This window comes from Mus musculus, chromosome 5 (assembly GCF_000001635.26).
Source record: "Mus musculus strain C57BL/6J chromosome 5, GRCm38.p6 C57BL/6J".
Taxonomy (NCBI): Eukaryota; Metazoa; Chordata; class Mammalia; order Rodentia; family Muridae; genus Mus; species Mus musculus.
Window position 1 is genome coordinate 11,284,400 of NC_000071.6, and position 18,428 is coordinate 11,302,827.

Genomic DNA, 18,428 nt, shown 5'->3' on the forward strand with positions numbered 1-18,428 from the left:
TGTGTCCTTCTTACCAGTTGGGGCATCTTCTGGATATATGCCCAGGAGAGGTATTGCTGGATCCTCCGGTAGTACTATGTCCAATTTTCTGAGGAACCGCCAGACTGATTTCCAGAGTGGTTGTACAAGCTTGCAATCCCACCAACAATGGAGGAGTGTTCCCCTTTCTCCACATCCACGCCAGCATCTCCTGTCACCTGAGTTTTTGATCTTAGCCATCATGACTGGTATGAGGTGGAATCTCAGGGTTGTTTTGATTTGCATTTCCCTGATGATTAAGGATGTTGAACATTTTTTCAGGTGCTTCTCTGCCATTCGGTATTCCTTAGGTGAGAATTCTTTGTTCAGTTTTGAGCCCCATTTTTTAATGGGGTTGTTCGATTTTCTGAAGTCCACCTTCTTGAGTTCTTTATATATGTTGGATATTAGTCCCGTATCTGATTTAGGATAGGTAAAGATCCTTTCCCAATCTGTTGGTGGTCTTTTTGTCTTATTTACGGTGTCTTTTGCCTTGCAGAAACTTTGGAGTTTCATTAGGTCCCATTTGTCAATTCTTGATCTTACAGCATATGTGTATATATAAATATATAAAAATATACACATAAAACTTTCATGATGATGAAAAGAAACACAGCTCATTAATATGACTTGTTAATGAAATATAATGTGCTCAGAGATATTCTATTTGGAAATACAGCAATATGTGGTAGAGAAGTTGTTGTGTTATTTTGTTATCTTTTGCAAATTAGAGATAAACATAACTTGAATATGTCAAAAATAAATTTAAAATGTATTTTAAATTTTATTTAGCATGAGCTATGAACATGTGATTTTACATATTTGAAGACAATTGTTAGACATGGATTTCTGTTGTATTTATTTTCAGAATTTCTTTTATTCCTTCAATACTTGTATATATTCTCAAGAAAAACGACTTACTCCAATTATCATATTTTCTATTTATGAATAAGATTCTAATGTGTATCATTGTAATGAACACATATTACCTCAAAATATTGTTTATTCGTATTTATTAATATTTAAGATTTAAGAATTTCGCAAGTATATGGTCCTTTGATTATGACTGTCATATTTCTGGATATAGTGGTCTGAACTAGGTACCTAATGTGTTATACACTGTTTTAATACGCTTTGATTTTCATGGCCTTTAAAATCTGCTGGCATTTTAGGGTGCCTGGCTTTGTATGTGTGTTGTTCTTTCTTCATAGCACCAAGAAAATTCCCCAGACAGATCATTATGAGACAAATATCTAGAAAAGTACCACTGAGTTTGTTCTAACTTGGCCATCTATTGCTGGTAATGGGGCTTGCCTTTAAATGTGGTTTGTCTACTGAGCACTGGGACAGCATTAGAGAAAGTTAATTTTAAATTTATTGTCTTGCTCAGCCATCTTCTGCGAAGATTTTACCTGCAGTAGATGGAATCAAATGCAGACCTATAAATAAGAGATTGAAAGATCTTGATACGCTCACTAAATGCTAAATTGTATGTCTCCATCAAATCTTTCTCTTCAAGGCTCAAAGAACTTTGTTGAAGAGGCAAAAGACGTATTGCACGATCTGGTGGAAATTGAGTACCTCAAGAAATAATGTCTTTGCCTGGTGTGGTGGTGCACGCCTTTAATCCCAGCACTCGGGAGGCAGAGGCAGGCAGGTTTCTGAGTTCGAGGTCAGCCTGGTCTAAAAAGTGAGTTCCAGGACAGCCAGGGCTATACAGAGAAACCCTGTCTCAGAAAAACAAACAAATAAACAAACTAACAAAAAACCCAACAACAACAAAAGAACAAAAACAAAAGAAATAATGCCCTCAAGATAAAATACAGCTGATAAACTTATGAACACAACTGTTATTTGCTAGGTTATGACTCAAATGGAAAATTCCAATTATGTATCCACAATAACTTTATGTATATTTATAATGAGAAAAGACAGATAATCATCTAATTACTTCTCTCTAAGTCTCATATAGCTGTTATACCACATGGCAAGTTGGGATAAATGCAAAAAAAAATTTTTAAACACTTCCGAGTTTGAGAATTTACTTTTGTGGTCCTGTCTATTTCGTGATTCTTATGCTTTTTGAACCTTGGTTAGCACCTCTTTCCTTAGATTGGAAAATTTTTCTATGATTTCTACAAATTATTTGAGTTACAACATAAGAAAAGTCTCTAGTATATATTGCCAACACATAATTTAGATACAAAATTAACTATCTCATATTCAAAGTAAAAGTTGTGTTTTTGCATTGACAATATTATACACTGGAGCTTTTCTTAAAGACTATGTGGCTGTATTTTTGTAATTATATGAATCTATTTTTTGTTTTTAATACTTCATTATAAGCATATTACACAGGTAACCACTATTTGGATAGTTATTTGGTCATCTTTCCTTTAATTAGAGACTTAAGTCATAGAGATTTCTATTGTATTATTTGTACTTTCCATAACTTGTTGAGGATTTTGTTATCAGAAACTTCCATGAATTTTTCAACTTGTGTTTTTTTATTACAGGAACATTAGTAAATTACATATTCTGATTTTTCTCACAGAATGTCTGTATTGTGGTGATTTAAATATGTGACCACACAGACTGATGTATTTGAATGAATGGAACTATTAGGAGATGTGGTTTTCTTGGAGTAGGTGTGGCCTTGTTGGAGAAAGCTTAGCTTAGCCAGTCACTTCTCAGCACCAGGTGGCTCAACTGAGCACCAGAAATCTAACGGCCTCTTCTGGACTGCCTGACCCTGCACTCACAGCATATACCCACAAAGACACAATTGTTACTGTGTGGGTGGACTTTGAAATGTCATATGATCAAGTTATGTCCACTATAGAATGATCTCATTCTACTGTCTGTGGACCAAGACTTAGAACTTTCAATGCCTTCTTGAGCACCATGCCTGCCATGTTTGCTGCATTAATAATAGACTGAACCTCTGAAACTCTAAGCTAGACCCATATTAAATGTCTTCCCTTAGAAAGGTTTCCATGGTCATTTCTCAACACAGCAATAGAAACCCTAAGACTATTATAATGGATGGAACTTCCCTTCCATTATAACTTGATATAATCCATTATCTTAAAAATATCATGTAATCACAGTTTTGAAAACAAAAGTTCTATATATGTAGTTTTGATGGGGTTTTACATCAGAAATAGGTATGTGTATGATTTATTGACAGTATTTGAGATTTCTTCCCATCTCATGTGTTCATAATATTTCTAACATATTTTTTCATGTGTCTTTTTTCCATTAATTTACAACTCATACATTATCATGCTTTTTCCTACAGTACAGCTTTTGCTATGTTTTAACTTTATTTTCATTCTTTTAGTAGCTTATGTTTTCTAAAATAAGAAAACTTTGAGGCAGGCAGATTTCTGAGTTCAAGTCCAGCCTGGTCTACAGAGTGAGTTCCAGGACATCCAGGAATGCACAAAGAAACCATGTCTTGAAAAATTAAAAATAAATAAAAGAAAAAGAAAATGAAAAATTAAGAAAAGAAAACTTTAACTTGTTTGCCAGCTGAGAATAAAAAAGTAGGTGTCTTATGGTTTGCTAAATATACACTTGAATGCTGGGTCCTCATTTTAAAAGATGAAGAGCTACTTTCTGATAAAGATGCTGTTCTTGGTTCAACTATGAATGACATTGTTTTGTACAGAAACTTGCACATCCTTGAAACTCAGGGTGACCATGTAGTAATAACTGGCCAAATCAGAGCAAGCAGAACTCTAAGCCTGTAGCCAAATAGATTTAACTTTATATGCTTGTTTCATAGAAGGGAGCTCATAAAAGAGAGCTTTTGCAAGTAAACTACAGGAACCTCCATTTGTATTAAGCTTAATTTGAAAGTCATTGGAGAACTCAAAGATTGCAGAGTAAGATCCCTTGATTATATTAGTAAGATCACTTGAAAGAATGACAGTGCAATTCAAAGATAAGGAACTAGAATTTAAAGGACCTAATTACTAAAGCAGCATGTAGAACTTACGCACAATATTACTGTATAGATTTATAATAGTTATGTATATATATATATATGATATAGATTAGATATAGATACATATATTTAGGTATATACATATAATGAGGATTTATGAACCAACTGGCAGTATACATACAACTATTATTGGAATATGTACATTTTAAGAAGAATGTTAGATTCAAATTAAATTTGGGGTACAGGTCTAAACAGACAGGTATTTTTAGAGAGATTTCAAATGGCTGAGAAACAGTTAAATGTTCAACATCTTTAACTATCATGAAAATGCAAATCAAAATGGCCCAAAGATTCCATATTATACCTGCCAGAATGGCAAAGATAAATAGCCCAAACGACTGTTCATGTTGGCAAGGATGTAGAGCAAGGCAAAGACTTCACCAGTGGTATTGGGACTGCAAACTTGTACATCCACTGTCAATCAATTTAGTCATTCCACAGAAAATCATTGAAAATTGATATCTGTCATGAAACAGCTGTACCACTTTTGGTCACATACCCCAATGATACCCTATCCTGCCACCAGAACATTTTTTTTAAATTATGTTCATAGCTTTATTCATAATACCCAGAAACTGGAAATAATCTAGATATCCCTGAACTGAAAATGGATGAAGAAAGTGTGATACATTTACCTAATGGATTATTTCACAGGTATTAGAGAAAACTGACATCAAGAAATTTACAGGCAAATGGGTTGAAATAGGAAAAATATCATCCTGAGCAAGGAAACAAAGACACATAAATACAAACATATGTACTCACTTACAATTGCATATTAGCTATTAAATGAAGGATATTCACTTATGTCTAGGGAGAAGAATTACAATAGATTGAGTGATGGAACTCAGGGCAGGTAGTGATGGGTAAAGGACGGTTAAGGTGGGGAGGAAAGGATGGAGGCAGAGAGTAGTGGGAGAGATGAGTGAAATGTGTAAGCATTTAGGAGTAATGTGGAAACTTCATCGAGTGGAAACTTCCTGGAACCTGTGAAGGTAACCCTAGCAAAGACTCCTAGTAATTCTCCTAGAGAATATGGAGCCTGAACTGGTCATCTTCTGTGACCAGGTTAGGCTCTGGATGGTGAGAATAGGACACCAACCCAGACACAAAATCTATCAACCTGTCCTACCTGCAAGAAGCACTGGAGTAGTGGTGGCTCAGAGCTCGTGGGAGTGGCCAACCAATGACTGGTCTAACTTGAGGGAATTGTTTCTTTTTGAAATTTGAAAAAAAAAAAGCAGTTTTGACATTCCAATATATTATGTTACCTCACTAAAAACCCAGAATTATACAGGCCAATTAGACATAGATAGCATCTTACAAAATGATGAGTCAAAGCCAACATTCTGATCTGTCTATAGCATCATTATTTTGAGAGATGAAATATTTCATTATTTACTCCAAACAATTTAACAGAAAGTGCAGAGCAGTCTACACGATGTTCTTTTTTAAACATATATTTTCAATAAAAGCTAGAATGGTACATGAATAAAATACACTGTAGGTGTTATATTTTGACTATACAACTGGACAAGGGAATTATCACATACATATAGAAAACATTTTTCTGCAAAGCTGTATTTAGAGTACAGTATGTTGTCCATGTTGTAGTATATGCACATCCATGTATAAATCATTGATGTATACAGTGGAGGGATACTAAAAATATTTGAAGATTGGATTCCCCCCATATTTTATTGAAAATGTTTTTCTTCCAATATATTTTATGCCTATTACCCTTCTTCAGTTCTTCCCATGTCCTGCTCTTCTTCCTTTCAAACCAACTTAATTTTTTTTTTCTTTCTGAAACACTGATGTATGAGATAGGTCAGAGTGTTGGCTTTTGCTCATGTTTTTAGTAGATTCTATCCATTCCTGATTGGTCTTTATGACTCTGAGTTTGTAGTGAGGCTACATATTATGTTCCTTAATGAACAGGTCAAGTTAAGTGATTCAGGAGAAGGCTTGTGTCAAAAGGGGGATATGAAGTAGAAAGAAGCACACTAGGAACATATGGAAGATAGTAGCAAATCTAGATAAAGAAATACAACAATAATAAATAAAAGGAACCATGAAAAGGAGTGTAATCTTCTACAGTCATGATGTTAACAATGCATGTGTTTACCTGATTCAAATAAAGGACTTGTTATGAGAAAAGTTGGCTATATTAAAAAATACTTCAAATCTTCAGTGTCTTGAAAATGTTTACATAGTAAAATCCAGTCTTCAGCATCATGCTATTGGGAAGTGACAGGAACTGGTGAAGCTAGGGAGATACAAGGAAACAATAACTAATGTAGCATTACAAGGCAAAGCACAGGTGAAAGTTCAAGTCTTGAAAGGAGGTCAGATGCAGGTAAGAGTCAAGGTGTGACCTGTCATTCCTTTGAGATATCTCCCATTTTATTTATGAACAGAAACCAGAAATTCTGACATTGTAGACCTTTTCCATTTAAGGTGTTATGCACAGAACTGTGCAAAGAAGTTAAGGCACTCCGAATAGGAATACTGAATTAAACAACATAACAATGAATAATTCCAAACAAGGAGACAAAGGGAAAAATTAGTGTTTTCCTTAGACTAATTTACACAACAGAATTGAAACCTAAGCCCCTTGAAAAGTCAGTTCTTCTGTGTGTCCTATACAACGTATTAGCCATGAACACAATTCTAGGCCCAAAGACTGAGCTCAAGTAGTTTTGAGCCTCATAAAGATTGTGATATGCATCACTGAAGACATGGACAATAGTCACTGGACCTCATAGCTTCCTCAGAGGCTGACTGTGCTATAATCTTAGTTGGTGACTTGCTGTTCAGGAAAAAAAAAATTCTGTTCTAGTTCTGGAAATCTCTCAAGTTTCTTACATGATTTGGTGTTTTTTCTATAAACAATGTTATTCAAATGATCATTATATATCAATTATGAAATGAAACATAAGCATATCTTAGAATAAATAAGGTAATTAAAGGACCAGTGTCTTTTTATCACAAATTTCTATCGTACTTCAAATGACAGTGCATGCCAGAAATGTAGTCCCTTCTACAGTTTTACCTATCATACAAAATTACAAACTAGAGGAATACTTATTTGCTTGCATCTTTGCTTTTAGGGGTAGTAACTTAATCCCGATTTTAATTGATAATCATTACAGGTGTCATATATGAGGTTCTTTAATAAGACTATCAGTTAAAATAGTGGATTTTAATTTAATCATTACTTTGAAGCTCATATATTTATGAGCTTTTATAAGTATGTGTCAATTTAAATATTTATGAATATATACTATTACATTTGAGTTATGATACATATATAATCTTGACTAAATAAATATCCTTATATTTCATGAAATGTTATTCAGGATTAACAAAACAATGAAATTCTGTTATTGATGGCAACATGGGTAGAGAGAGAACATTATGTTCTATGAAAAATCCTGAAACAGACGATCAGAACCACATGACTGTGATCATATGAGGAATCTAAAATGATAAGAATAGAATGGTGAATACCAGGGAAAAGTGGAAGAGAGGGTGTCATGTCGGAAGTTGATTACTCTGTTTAAGTTGTAATTAGTGGCAAGAAATTTGGAATACTGTTGCATAGTATGGTAACTGTGAATGATGTGTAATGATGATAGTTTTTATATTTTGTAAATCTGTAAGAAAAAGTTTGAATGAAATGATATAACTAAAATGTAGGATTTATAGAAAATAGGTACTCTCAAGTTTAAAAATATCATACAATATGTTTACATTTCAAAACAGGATTGTGACAAATTATATTAGCAATTTTATATTCCAGAAAATAATCTTAAATTAAAACGTAAAATAATTTGGTGTCCATATTTGTTTATCAAGTAATGAACTAAATATAAATATTATAAGGTTAATATATTAATATATTTATGACATCATATTTATCAAATTATTTGTGATTAATAATGCAAATGATGCAGTAAGTCATAAAGTTAAGTTATGTAACTAACTGAAAATTTTAAAAGGGGGAACTCAATTTTAAATGTGAAAATTAGCTCTCCTGTGGAAATTATTAATGATGAATGTCCAAATTTATTTTAGTGCTACGTGGTATTTTCATTTGTCATGATTTAACATAGAGTCTGCTGTAGCTTGGATGGAAGTTACAAGAGTAGAGGGACATACAATTGTAGAAGATTTAATCACTGACTGGGAGACATCCAACCCTAACTGATACATGTAGAACCCAACCCAACACTCAGGGAAGCCCCCAGAAGAGGTGATGGAAAGATTTTAGGAGGCAGAAGACAAATATGCCTGCTGTAAACTAACATCTTTTAGATCTATTCTAGAGGGCTGATTCCAGAATAAACTTGTTTGATATACTTAGTGCAGGCAGTAGCCATGTAAATTCATGTTCTGCTTTGTGTTTGGCACGTTCCTTTCTTACACTCGCAGGACAGAGAGTTCCTGTGTTCATGAAGTGATGTTTTGCTACCTTACATTCCTTGACTTTTCTTATCCTTTGGATCCTTTCTAACTTCTTTTCTTTATTTTAACTTCTAATGCTTCATCATCTCTTCTTTAACAGGTATTGAAGTGTTGGCATCAGATTATATTTTTAAAGACACTGTAATTTTTCCATCATCAGGAGAATCAAGTAACTTAATGGAAAGGAAATCTTAATTTGCTTATGAATTACTGAGCTACAAACTCTTGCTGTGCTTTAACTTAAGTGTGCTTGTCTCAGACTGCCTGGCCCGCAATCACTGATCATCTCAAAAATAAATTCTAATAGGAAGATCTATGGACCCTGGGGCAAACCATTTTTATTTCCAAAGAGGATAGAAATGGAGCATGGTATTATGAATCCTAAAACAAAACAAGACAAAAGCCCAAGGCCTCTTTCACTGGCACTCGTGCACATGTCTTGTGTGCGCTCGACTGGCCAGGAAGAACAACGCTGCAACAGGATCCTTCTGCACACGTTTATTGGGAGAGCTTGATTGTAGAGGTGAAAAGACCTCGAGCCCAGAACTGGAGCTGCTTTTATAGGCCTAGGAGGGGCGTGTCTCACACCCTGATTGGTTATGCACTAAGCCTTATTTGCATGTTCCTCATCTGATTGGCTACTCTCTCTCAGTACCTTACAGAACCTCATTATCATACCTCATTTGCATGTCTCACATCTGATTGGTTATACTCTCAGTACCTTACAGAACCTCATTATCATGCCTGGGCCAGGCAGTGTCTTTGAAAAAAACTTTACTGCATATGTACACATTGGTTGTTTGTCCAATCTTATGCGTGGTGGCCAGCAGTAGTCAGTGCCACTCAGCAAAGGCACATGTGGCTTCCCACATCTCCCCCTGTTTGTTTTAATAAAATGAGGCTGAACTAGGCCTGTGCAATTATGCCCATCTGCCGTGGCTCCTGTTTTAGGTCGTTCCTCTAATGTCACAGCCTTACCCGTCATAGGGTAACCCTATCGCCACCAGGCCCCATGTCTTAGGTTGGACTGTGCACGAGGAAAGTTGCCCGTCTCTGGATACCGCAGTGCTGTGTGAAAATAACTGCTAAATGACCTAGGGCGAATTCTGCAAAAGAGGCCAGCCAAAAAATGAATTAGTGGGGAAATCATGATCACCCTATTGATGAGCAAGGGCTGATCAATGATCGTTGAGTCTCTCTCATCCCATCTCATGCTGACTAATTCTTGAGCATAGATAACCAAATTTCAGGGGAGGAGCCGTTTTCAATAGCTAAAAGTGCCTGAGTTATAATCACCTTGTCACGTTTTTGTTGGGTTCTGAATTTGCATACCAACCAGAGAATGAACACCAGTCCACAGCATATGGCAGCACCAAACAAAATCACTCCCACCCATTCCTTAAAGTAAGAAAAAGCAGAGGTAAGCCAAGAGGTAAAGTCTCCAAGGGTCACTGGTTCCACTCTGATCCCATTAAGGTTCAGGATCTGCATCTGCAGCCTCGTCTGCAACCTTTCCAGCTCCTGCGACCAGTTCCCCTTCAGGTAATTCGATAGGTCTGTACTTTTAATAAAAGAATTATTAATGTACCTATTGGGAGTAATGCACACATGCAAAGTGGATGCCACACAACTCATTTGTATGACATCCATCATCTGTTCCATGTCATGTTGTAAAATATCCACTCTCTGATTCACTAACATTAACCCTGAGGTGATATGAGAATCCACCCTTTGCAGGGTAAGCAATGCCTCAGACGTTTTTTTCTGCTATCTGACTTATAGTGTCAGCAGTATTAATTTGATCTGCCCAATTAGAGATAATCATTTTCTTAAAAAATATACAGGGTGTAAAAGGTTTATCCACATTATGCACAAAGCATAATGTATAATTTAAATGAAAACTAGTACTCTTATACACCCGTGGCTCTTGAGGAGTTTGTCGTGCATAAGGCACATCCAAAAAACATTCCTTTGCAAAAAATAAAGGCTAGGTAGAAGAATTGGAAAGTACCGGTAAAGGTACTGGCCATGATCTTACTATGGCCCATAAAGGTATACTTATCCTGGTTTCAATCATCAGGAGCAGGAGAATCATCTTGGGGTTCATCTTGCTCTTTCACGGTCCTTGTCAGTCGCGTCGGGACCCAAAGTGGATTTTCTTCACCCTGTGGAAAAACACAAATAGCTCTCTGGGACCTGATTAAGATAGGATCCGGGCCATACCATTTATTATCAAGGACATTTTTCCATTTGACCATTTCATTGGGCGATTGAGGCCATTGTCCATGCCTTTCAACTGGTGATCTTCCAGCATCATCTAATTTTAGAAAATTAAGAGTAAATATTGCAAGGGATAGAGCCATCTTTGGCGTCATAGCCTCTATTTCCCCTTTCTGTTTTTGCAAATATTGTTTCAGAGTGCGGTGGGCTCTCTCAATGATGCCTTGGCCCTGTGGATTATAGGGCAATCCAGTAATATGTTTTACTTGCATTTGTTTGCAAAATTGGCTAAATTTAGAAGAAGTATATGCAGGACCATTATCTGTCTTTAACACTAGGGGCTTGCCCCATGCAGCCTAAGCCTCTAAGCAGTGAGATATGACATGAACTGCTTTTTCCCCTGTCAAGGGAGAGGCATGTAGGACACCAGAACTGGTATCAATGGATACATGTACATATTGTAATTTCCCAAAAGATGGGATATGTGTGACGTCCATTTGCCAAACATCTAGGGGTTGCAATCCGCGAGGATTAACACCCACGGAAGGTTCACTAATAAATTCTACACATTTACCACACTGTAGGACAATATCTCGGGCTTCTGTTCGTGTGAGCTTAAATTTTTGTCGTAATGTAGAAGCAGGGACATGATAAAGCTGATGAAAATTCTTAGCACTTTCTATAGACCTTTGTGATAGGAAAACCATGTCTCTGGTGGCTGAGTCAGCAATTGCATTTCCCTTAACCATAGGTCCAGGTAATGATGTATGTGCTCTAATATGTTGAATATAAAGGGATGCTCACGCATCAAAATACAATTTTGTATTTTCCTAAAAATTTCACATACTGGACTAGACTGCTTAAAATTTCCGGCAGTCTCTAATGCTAGAACCGCATTAACTACATAAACAGAATCAGAGATAATATTTATGGGCATAGGAAATCTTTTAAAAACTTCTAAAACCACCAAACATTCTACCAATTGAGGGGCTCCTGGTGTAAATTGCAATCTTACAGCCTTTTCATTGATTACATAACTTCCAACTCCTGTTTTTGATCCATCTGTATAACTATCAATGGCTTCCTTTATAGGGGTATTAGCCGTTACCTTTGGAAATATTACTGGATGTAAAAACATAAAATGTAATAACGGATGTTGAGGATAATGATTATCAATTAAACCAGAAAAACTGCATCTAAGAATGGCCCATTCATCTATAGTAGCACACAGTATTTGCATTTGTGCGACAGTATAAGGGACAATTATGCTATCAGGCATTTTTCCAAAGTGAGTAATTGAAGTTTTTATCCCTTTGTGTGCCATGTTTGCTACCATGGTGGGATAATGCTCTATAGTCTTATTAGGGGATATATGTGGATGTATCCATACTAAAGGACCATCTTGCCATAACACAGCAGTTGGCAAATTTATGGTTCTTAATATGCATAGGTACAAAGGTTCTTGCTCATTTATATGAGTTAACTGTGCTGCTTGGATTGCCTTTTCCACTTTCCTAAGAACATCAGAAGCCTCAGGTGTTAATTGTCTCAATGAGGTAATATGTGAGTCTCCTTCTAAAATTTGAAATAAAGGTTTTAATTCCGAAGTAGGGATCCTTAAATAAGGTCTAATCCAATTTATATCTCCTAATAATTTTTGAAAATCATTTAATGTCTTTAGATGATCTTTTCTTATACTAATCTTTTGTGGGGTGACACATCATAAAGTAATAGTGGCTCCTAAAAAATGACTAACATTAGACTGCTGTACTTTTTCTGGTGCAATAATCAAGCCATTATTTTTTAAAGTTTCATTAAGCAAGCCATAAGCTTGCTGTATACTTTCTTCTTCAGGTCCACAAATCACTATATCGTCCATATAATGACAAATTTTTAAGGAGGGGAAACCATCCCTAACCGGTTGCAAAGCTTTTCCTACATATAACTGACATATTGTAGGGCTATTTGCCATTCCTTGGGGTAATACCCACCATTGGTACCTTTTATCAGGCTCCATATGATTAATAGAAGGCAAGGTAAATGCAAATCTAGGTTTATCTTTCTTATTTAATGGAATGGAAAAGAAACAATCCTTAATATCTACTACTATAATTCTCCAATCCTTAGGTAGAGCTGAAAGTAGGGGGAGTCCTCTTTGTACAGGACCCATAACTTGCATTTGTGCATTAATGGCTCTTAGGTCATGTAACAATCTCCATTTACCTGACTTCTTCTTTACAACGAAAATAGGGGTGTTCCAGGGTGATTGAGTGGGTTCCACATGTCCCAGGTCTAATTGTTTTTGTACTAATTCTTTAGCTGCTTTTAACTTCTCAGAGGGTAAAGGCCACTGAGGCACCCACACCGTGTCCTCCGTATGCCATGGAATGGGCAAAGGCTCCTCAGTGGCCCCTAGAAAAAACTCAGCCCTTTCTTATCTACTTTTTCTGTGGCTTTAACTGGTGAAATTCTACCTTGTAAGTTTTTTCCAAGACCTAGTCCAGGTATATATCCCATTCTTTTCATCATTTCCTTGCTTTTCTGAGAGTAATCATTAGTCAATATAAAGTTCATGGCTGACAACACATCTCTTCCCCATTAATTTACAGGTAAAGGGAGTACATAAGGTTGAAAAAGCCCTGTTCTTCCTTCTTTATCTTTCCATTGTAAGGATTTTGCACTTATAGTTGGGGTAGCCTCATATCCTAATCCTTGTAAGCTATGTGACGATTGATTAACAGGCCAAGAAGCGGGCCACCAATTACTGGATATAATGCTTTTATCTGCTCCTGTATCCATTATACCTTGAAAGGTTTTTCCTTCTATTTGTAATTGTAAAGTGGGACGATTATCCAAATCTAAAGATATGTAGGCCACATTAGTTCCTGTAGAACCGAGTCCCTTGTCTCCTCGGGAATCCTGGCTACTAGGGAACATGTTATGCAAACTAGGAAGAATCAGTAATTGAGCAATGCGATCTCCAGGAGAAATGGCTACAATACCTCGGGGTGCAGAACACATAATCTTAACTTGTCCCTCATAATCTGAGTCTATAACTCCGGGATGTATCATCAATCCCTTCAAAGCAGAAGAGGACCTACCCAACAGTAGGCCCACTGTATCCTTTGGTAAGGGACCTCTAAAGTCTGATGAAATAGGTTGGCACACCATTTGAGGTGTAAGAATTACTCTGGAGGTGGCACAGATGTCCAATCCTGCTGAACCCGGAGTGGCTCTCCTCGGTCTCTGGGTGGCCTCATGTACACTGTGGTCTGAAATGCCCCATACATTTAGGGGCCCTGAGGACGGGGGCCCCTCACCCCGTTTTTTGGCTGTTGCACTTTAAACTGAGGTATTGGCCTTCCTTTTATATCTCTGACTGATCTACATTCATTTGCCCAATGTCTTCCTTTCCCACATTTTGGGCAAGTACCTGGTTCTGTCTTTTCAAACCTACTCTTTCTACCCTTTGTACACTGCTTTTGCATATGACCTGTTTGTCCACAATTATAGCAGGTTATTTCTTTTGCTTGCACCATCAAAACTGCGGCAGCCAGCCCTGCATTTGAAAGAGGTCCTCCTATTTCTCTACAGGCTTTCATCCATGCTTGTAGCCCTTTCCCTTTCCATGGTGTGATAGCATTTCTACATTCTTTGGTACATTGCTCATAAACTAATTGTTCAATTAATGGCATTGCGGTCTCAGCATCACCAAATATACGTCCTGCCGCTTCCATCATGTGAGCCACAAATTCAGAGAGTGGCTCATTAGTTCCCTGAATAATTTTTGTCAAGTTACCAGATACCTCTCCTCGATTAGGCAATGCTTTCCAAGCTTTCACTGCTGCCTGATTAATTTGATCATAGACCTGCACTGGGTATCCTAATTGATTGTTTGTCCATATACCCTGACCTGTAAGCATTTCAAAGCTCCATGCTTATTGCCCTGCAGTAGCATCAGCACGGGCCTGACTCAAACACAGATCATGCCATATAGACTTCCAATCTAGATACTGTCCCATCGTAAGACATGCCTTTACCACACTCATCCAGTCAAAAGGAGTCATGGCATTGTGAGCCAATCTATCAATTTGGGACTGAGTAAATGAGGCATTAACTCCATAGGTCCTTGCTGACTCTGCTAGCTCTTTTACTTGTTTATGCGATATTGGCTCATAATATCGCTGTTGAGCATGATCCTGAAAAACAGGAAAAGCCTGACATATTTTTTGCAACCCTTTAGGAGTGCAAAAAGAGTGACCATTGCCAATTGCTTTCTTATCTGCATAAGGCGGAGTAGGTGGGGGAGCACTGAAACTCCTCCCTATTGGACCAGATCTTTCTGCTTCATACTCCGCAGCAGCCTCCTTCAAATCTTCCTCCTCTCCTGTTGATCATTTGGAATCCTCTGAGCTAGACAATTCTAACGACTCAGAGTCCTCGAGAGGAGGGTAAATTGACTTAATTTTCTGCTTTTTATTATTTTTTATACTATTTTTTGTATCTTTACATTTTGGGAGTTGACAATTAAAGCCATGATATAAGATCAAGGCAAGAAAGATAGCAACCCCAGCAACAATTATCAGATCTATTTCGTAGGAGAGCATGCCTCTCACATTAATTTCTTTCTACTTACCGGTACCACCGTTCCTCAGCTGAAGAGTTCTGAATCCACTCCGGATCCTTCTCAGCAGTCTGTTTTGCGGGAACCTTTATTAACTGCTCCCTCCCCGTGATGCAGTTCTGAATCCTCCCTGTAGCAGGGGGTCTTCGCTCGTGCCTGAAGATGTTTCTTGTCCCGGGTTTTCGGCACCATTTCTTGCGCGCTCGACTGGCCAGGAAGAACGACGCTGCAATAGGATCCTTCTGCACACATTTATTGGGAGAGCTTGATTGTAGAGGCGAAAAGACCTCGAGCCCAGAACTGGTGCTGCTTTTATAGGCCTAGGGGGGGCGTGTCTCACACCCGGATTGGTTATGCACTAAGCCTTATTTGCATGTTCCTCATCTGATTGGCTACTCTCTCTCAGTACCTTACAGAACCTCATTATCATACCTCATTTGCATGTCTCACATCTGATTGGTTATACTCTCAGTACCTTACAGAACCTCATTATCATACCTCATTTGCATGTCTCACATCTGATTGGATATACTCTCAGTACCTTACAGAACCTCATTATCATGCCTGGGCCAGGCAGTGTCTTTGCAAAAAACTTTACTGCATATGTACACATTGGTTGTTTGTCCAATCTTATGCGTGGTGGCCAGCAGTAGTCAGTGCCACTCAGCAACGGCACATGTGGCTTCCCACACACATGAAATACTGCTACCATGGGACTAAGGCAATTGCTTCCTTCTCTTCTGTGAAATGACTCAGCCGATAGCCTTCTGCTAATGGTTTTTACTTTACAGTTTAAAAACATCAACATTAGTGTTGGTACCACTGACTTTTTAAAAAATTCTTTTGCTTCTAAAACTAGCATTGCCCTGCAGAGAGAACAGACCAGATTCTACCTCAGCAGTTCTTATATTTCCCCAGCACTAAAGAGCCTGTTTATTTTCCATGAAAGTTATGTTTTATTACTACGATTCCATGCATATCATATCATGAGTTATATTTAGAGACTGACTAATTCAGCTTCAGATTTGAATATCCAGAGAAAAAAAAGTAGTATTATTCCACATTATAGAATAAATTTATATTTGTCTTAATTCTCTTACAATCTAAAGAATTTTCTAAAACGTCAAATATTTTTCAGATTATAGTAACATTATTTTCCCCACTTCTAAGCCTACTATATACCCCTGTCTCAGCTATCTTCAAATTCATGATTTTTTCTCTTAAATTATGCTTGTATATGTGTGTGAAAACATACAAATATAGCCTGATCTGCCTATGCAATAGTTTTGTATGTGTATATTCTTGAGTGAGTTATTTGGTAATGGATACCCTAAGCAACGACAACACTAACAGACATGATAGCCTGGACTAGGGAAAGGTAATGAGCCTCAAGTCTAGGCAAAGGATTATAATCAAAAGTGGGATCAATGGTCTTCTCCAGGGAAGAGCACACCTATTCTTAAATGCTTTAAAAATTGACTTACACCATGATCTGTTTGAATGCTTAAAATTTTATAAAAGTGGCCTTTGTCACGGTGTCTCTTCATAGCAATAAAACCCTAACTAAAACAGAAGTTGTTACCAGGGACTGAGGCATTGCTGTGATAGGCCTGGGCATTCTTTTGTTTGAGTTCAAGCTTTAAGTGGGGCTCAATGGGACATACTAGTAAGAACAAGGGTGACAAGACAGCTGAAGGTTATTTGAAGCATGGGAGCTCAGCTTATGTGGATTTAGACAAGAAGAATAATATTATTGGACTAGAGAATGTTTTAGTTTTTTAATTTTTAATTTTTATTGTTTATTTTATTTATTTACATTTCAAATGTTATTTCCCCCTTCCCAGTTTCCCATCCACAACTCGCCATCCCCTCCTCCCTCCCCCTGCTTCCCCTATCCTGGATAATCAAGCTTCCATAGGACTAAGGACCGCCCCTCTCAGTGCTGCCAGACAAGGCAATCATCTGCTATATACCCAGAAGGAGCTGTGGGCTTCCCCTGTTTACTCTTTGGTTTGGGATTTAGTCCCTGGGAGCTTTAGAGGGCCCTGTTGGCTAATATTATTGTTCTTCCTATGAGGCTGCAATCCCCTTCAGGTTACAGTCCTTGCCTTAACTTCTCCATTGGAGTCCCTGCACTCAGTCCAATATTTGGTTGTGTACATCAGCATCTGTAATGGTCAGGCTCTGGCAGAGACTCTTAGGGGACAGCTACACTGGGCTCCTGTAAGTAAGCACTTCTAAGCATCAGCAATAGTGTCTGAGTTTGATGTCAGCAGAGGGGATGGATCCCTAGGTAGGGCAGTCTCTTATAATATTTTGGCAAAGAATAAAACTGTTTTTTGTTTGTTTGTTTTTGTTTTGTTGTTGTTGTTGTTGTTGGTTTTTTTTTTTTTTTTTTTTTTTTTTTTGCATTTGTCCTAAAAGTCTGCCTAAGGCTAAATTGAAGAGTTTTGGATTAATGACATTGGCAGAGGAAACCTCAAAGAGTTGACTCTGTTGTCTGGTTATTAGTGTTAATTCTTATAGAGATTTATAAGAAAAAGTAGCAAGCTCAGTATGGAAAAATACAAAATGTACACTATACGGGGAAAAGAAGCAACAGAAAGTGGAAATTTTCTGTTCTACGAGATAAACAGGCTAAAAAAAAAAATCTTGATGTTAAAATGAAATAAAATGAGTGGTGACCTCATGGCAAGATGCCACCCAGCTAAGCTTCCAACTTGTCCAAAGAAATTCAATATAATTATAGGCCATATTTTGGTGGTACACACCTCTAATCCCAGCACCCAGGAGACAGGGGTAAGTATATCTCTGTCTTTCAGGCTTGTCTGGTCTTCAGAGCACCCAAGTTTAGGCAGGGAAGGAAGCCAACCACAATAGAGAGCTATAAAACAGAAGCTTGAACAACCAGCCACGTTCTAGTGCCAGCAAGGTGCAGAAATTGGCAGCTTCAGCCATGTGGCTCTGCCTTTAGAATGAAGGATAGAGCAAAGGGGTTATGGAGTCTCCCTCAAAAGATAAGGAAAAGGTGCTGAGGCCATACATGTGTCAGAGATGTTCCCTACATTGATACCATTGTGTGAA

The 18,428-nt window shown here is 37.5% G+C and overlaps 1 long non-coding RNA gene across 4 annotated transcripts in view; it reads right to left on the reverse strand.

Annotated features, from left to right (window-relative positions):
* Nucleotides 1-5,773: 5,773 nt before the first annotated feature.
* Nucleotides 5,774-18,428, reverse strand: part of Gm32877 — a 50,136-nt gene continuing 37,481 nt past the window's right edge. For 2 of the 4 annotated variants that reach the window (XR_001784786.1, XR_001784783.1), the window contains 2 exons: nt 6,159-6,299; nt 5,775-6,065 (listed from right to left, as the gene is read on the reverse strand). This is a non-coding gene — a long non-coding RNA (predicted gene, 32877). Of the gene's footprint in view, nt 6,066-6,158; nt 6,300-15,560; nt 15,587-18,428 lie in introns of those variants that run through there. The other 2 variants (XR_376753.3, XR_001784785.1) reach the window with 2 other exon arrangements.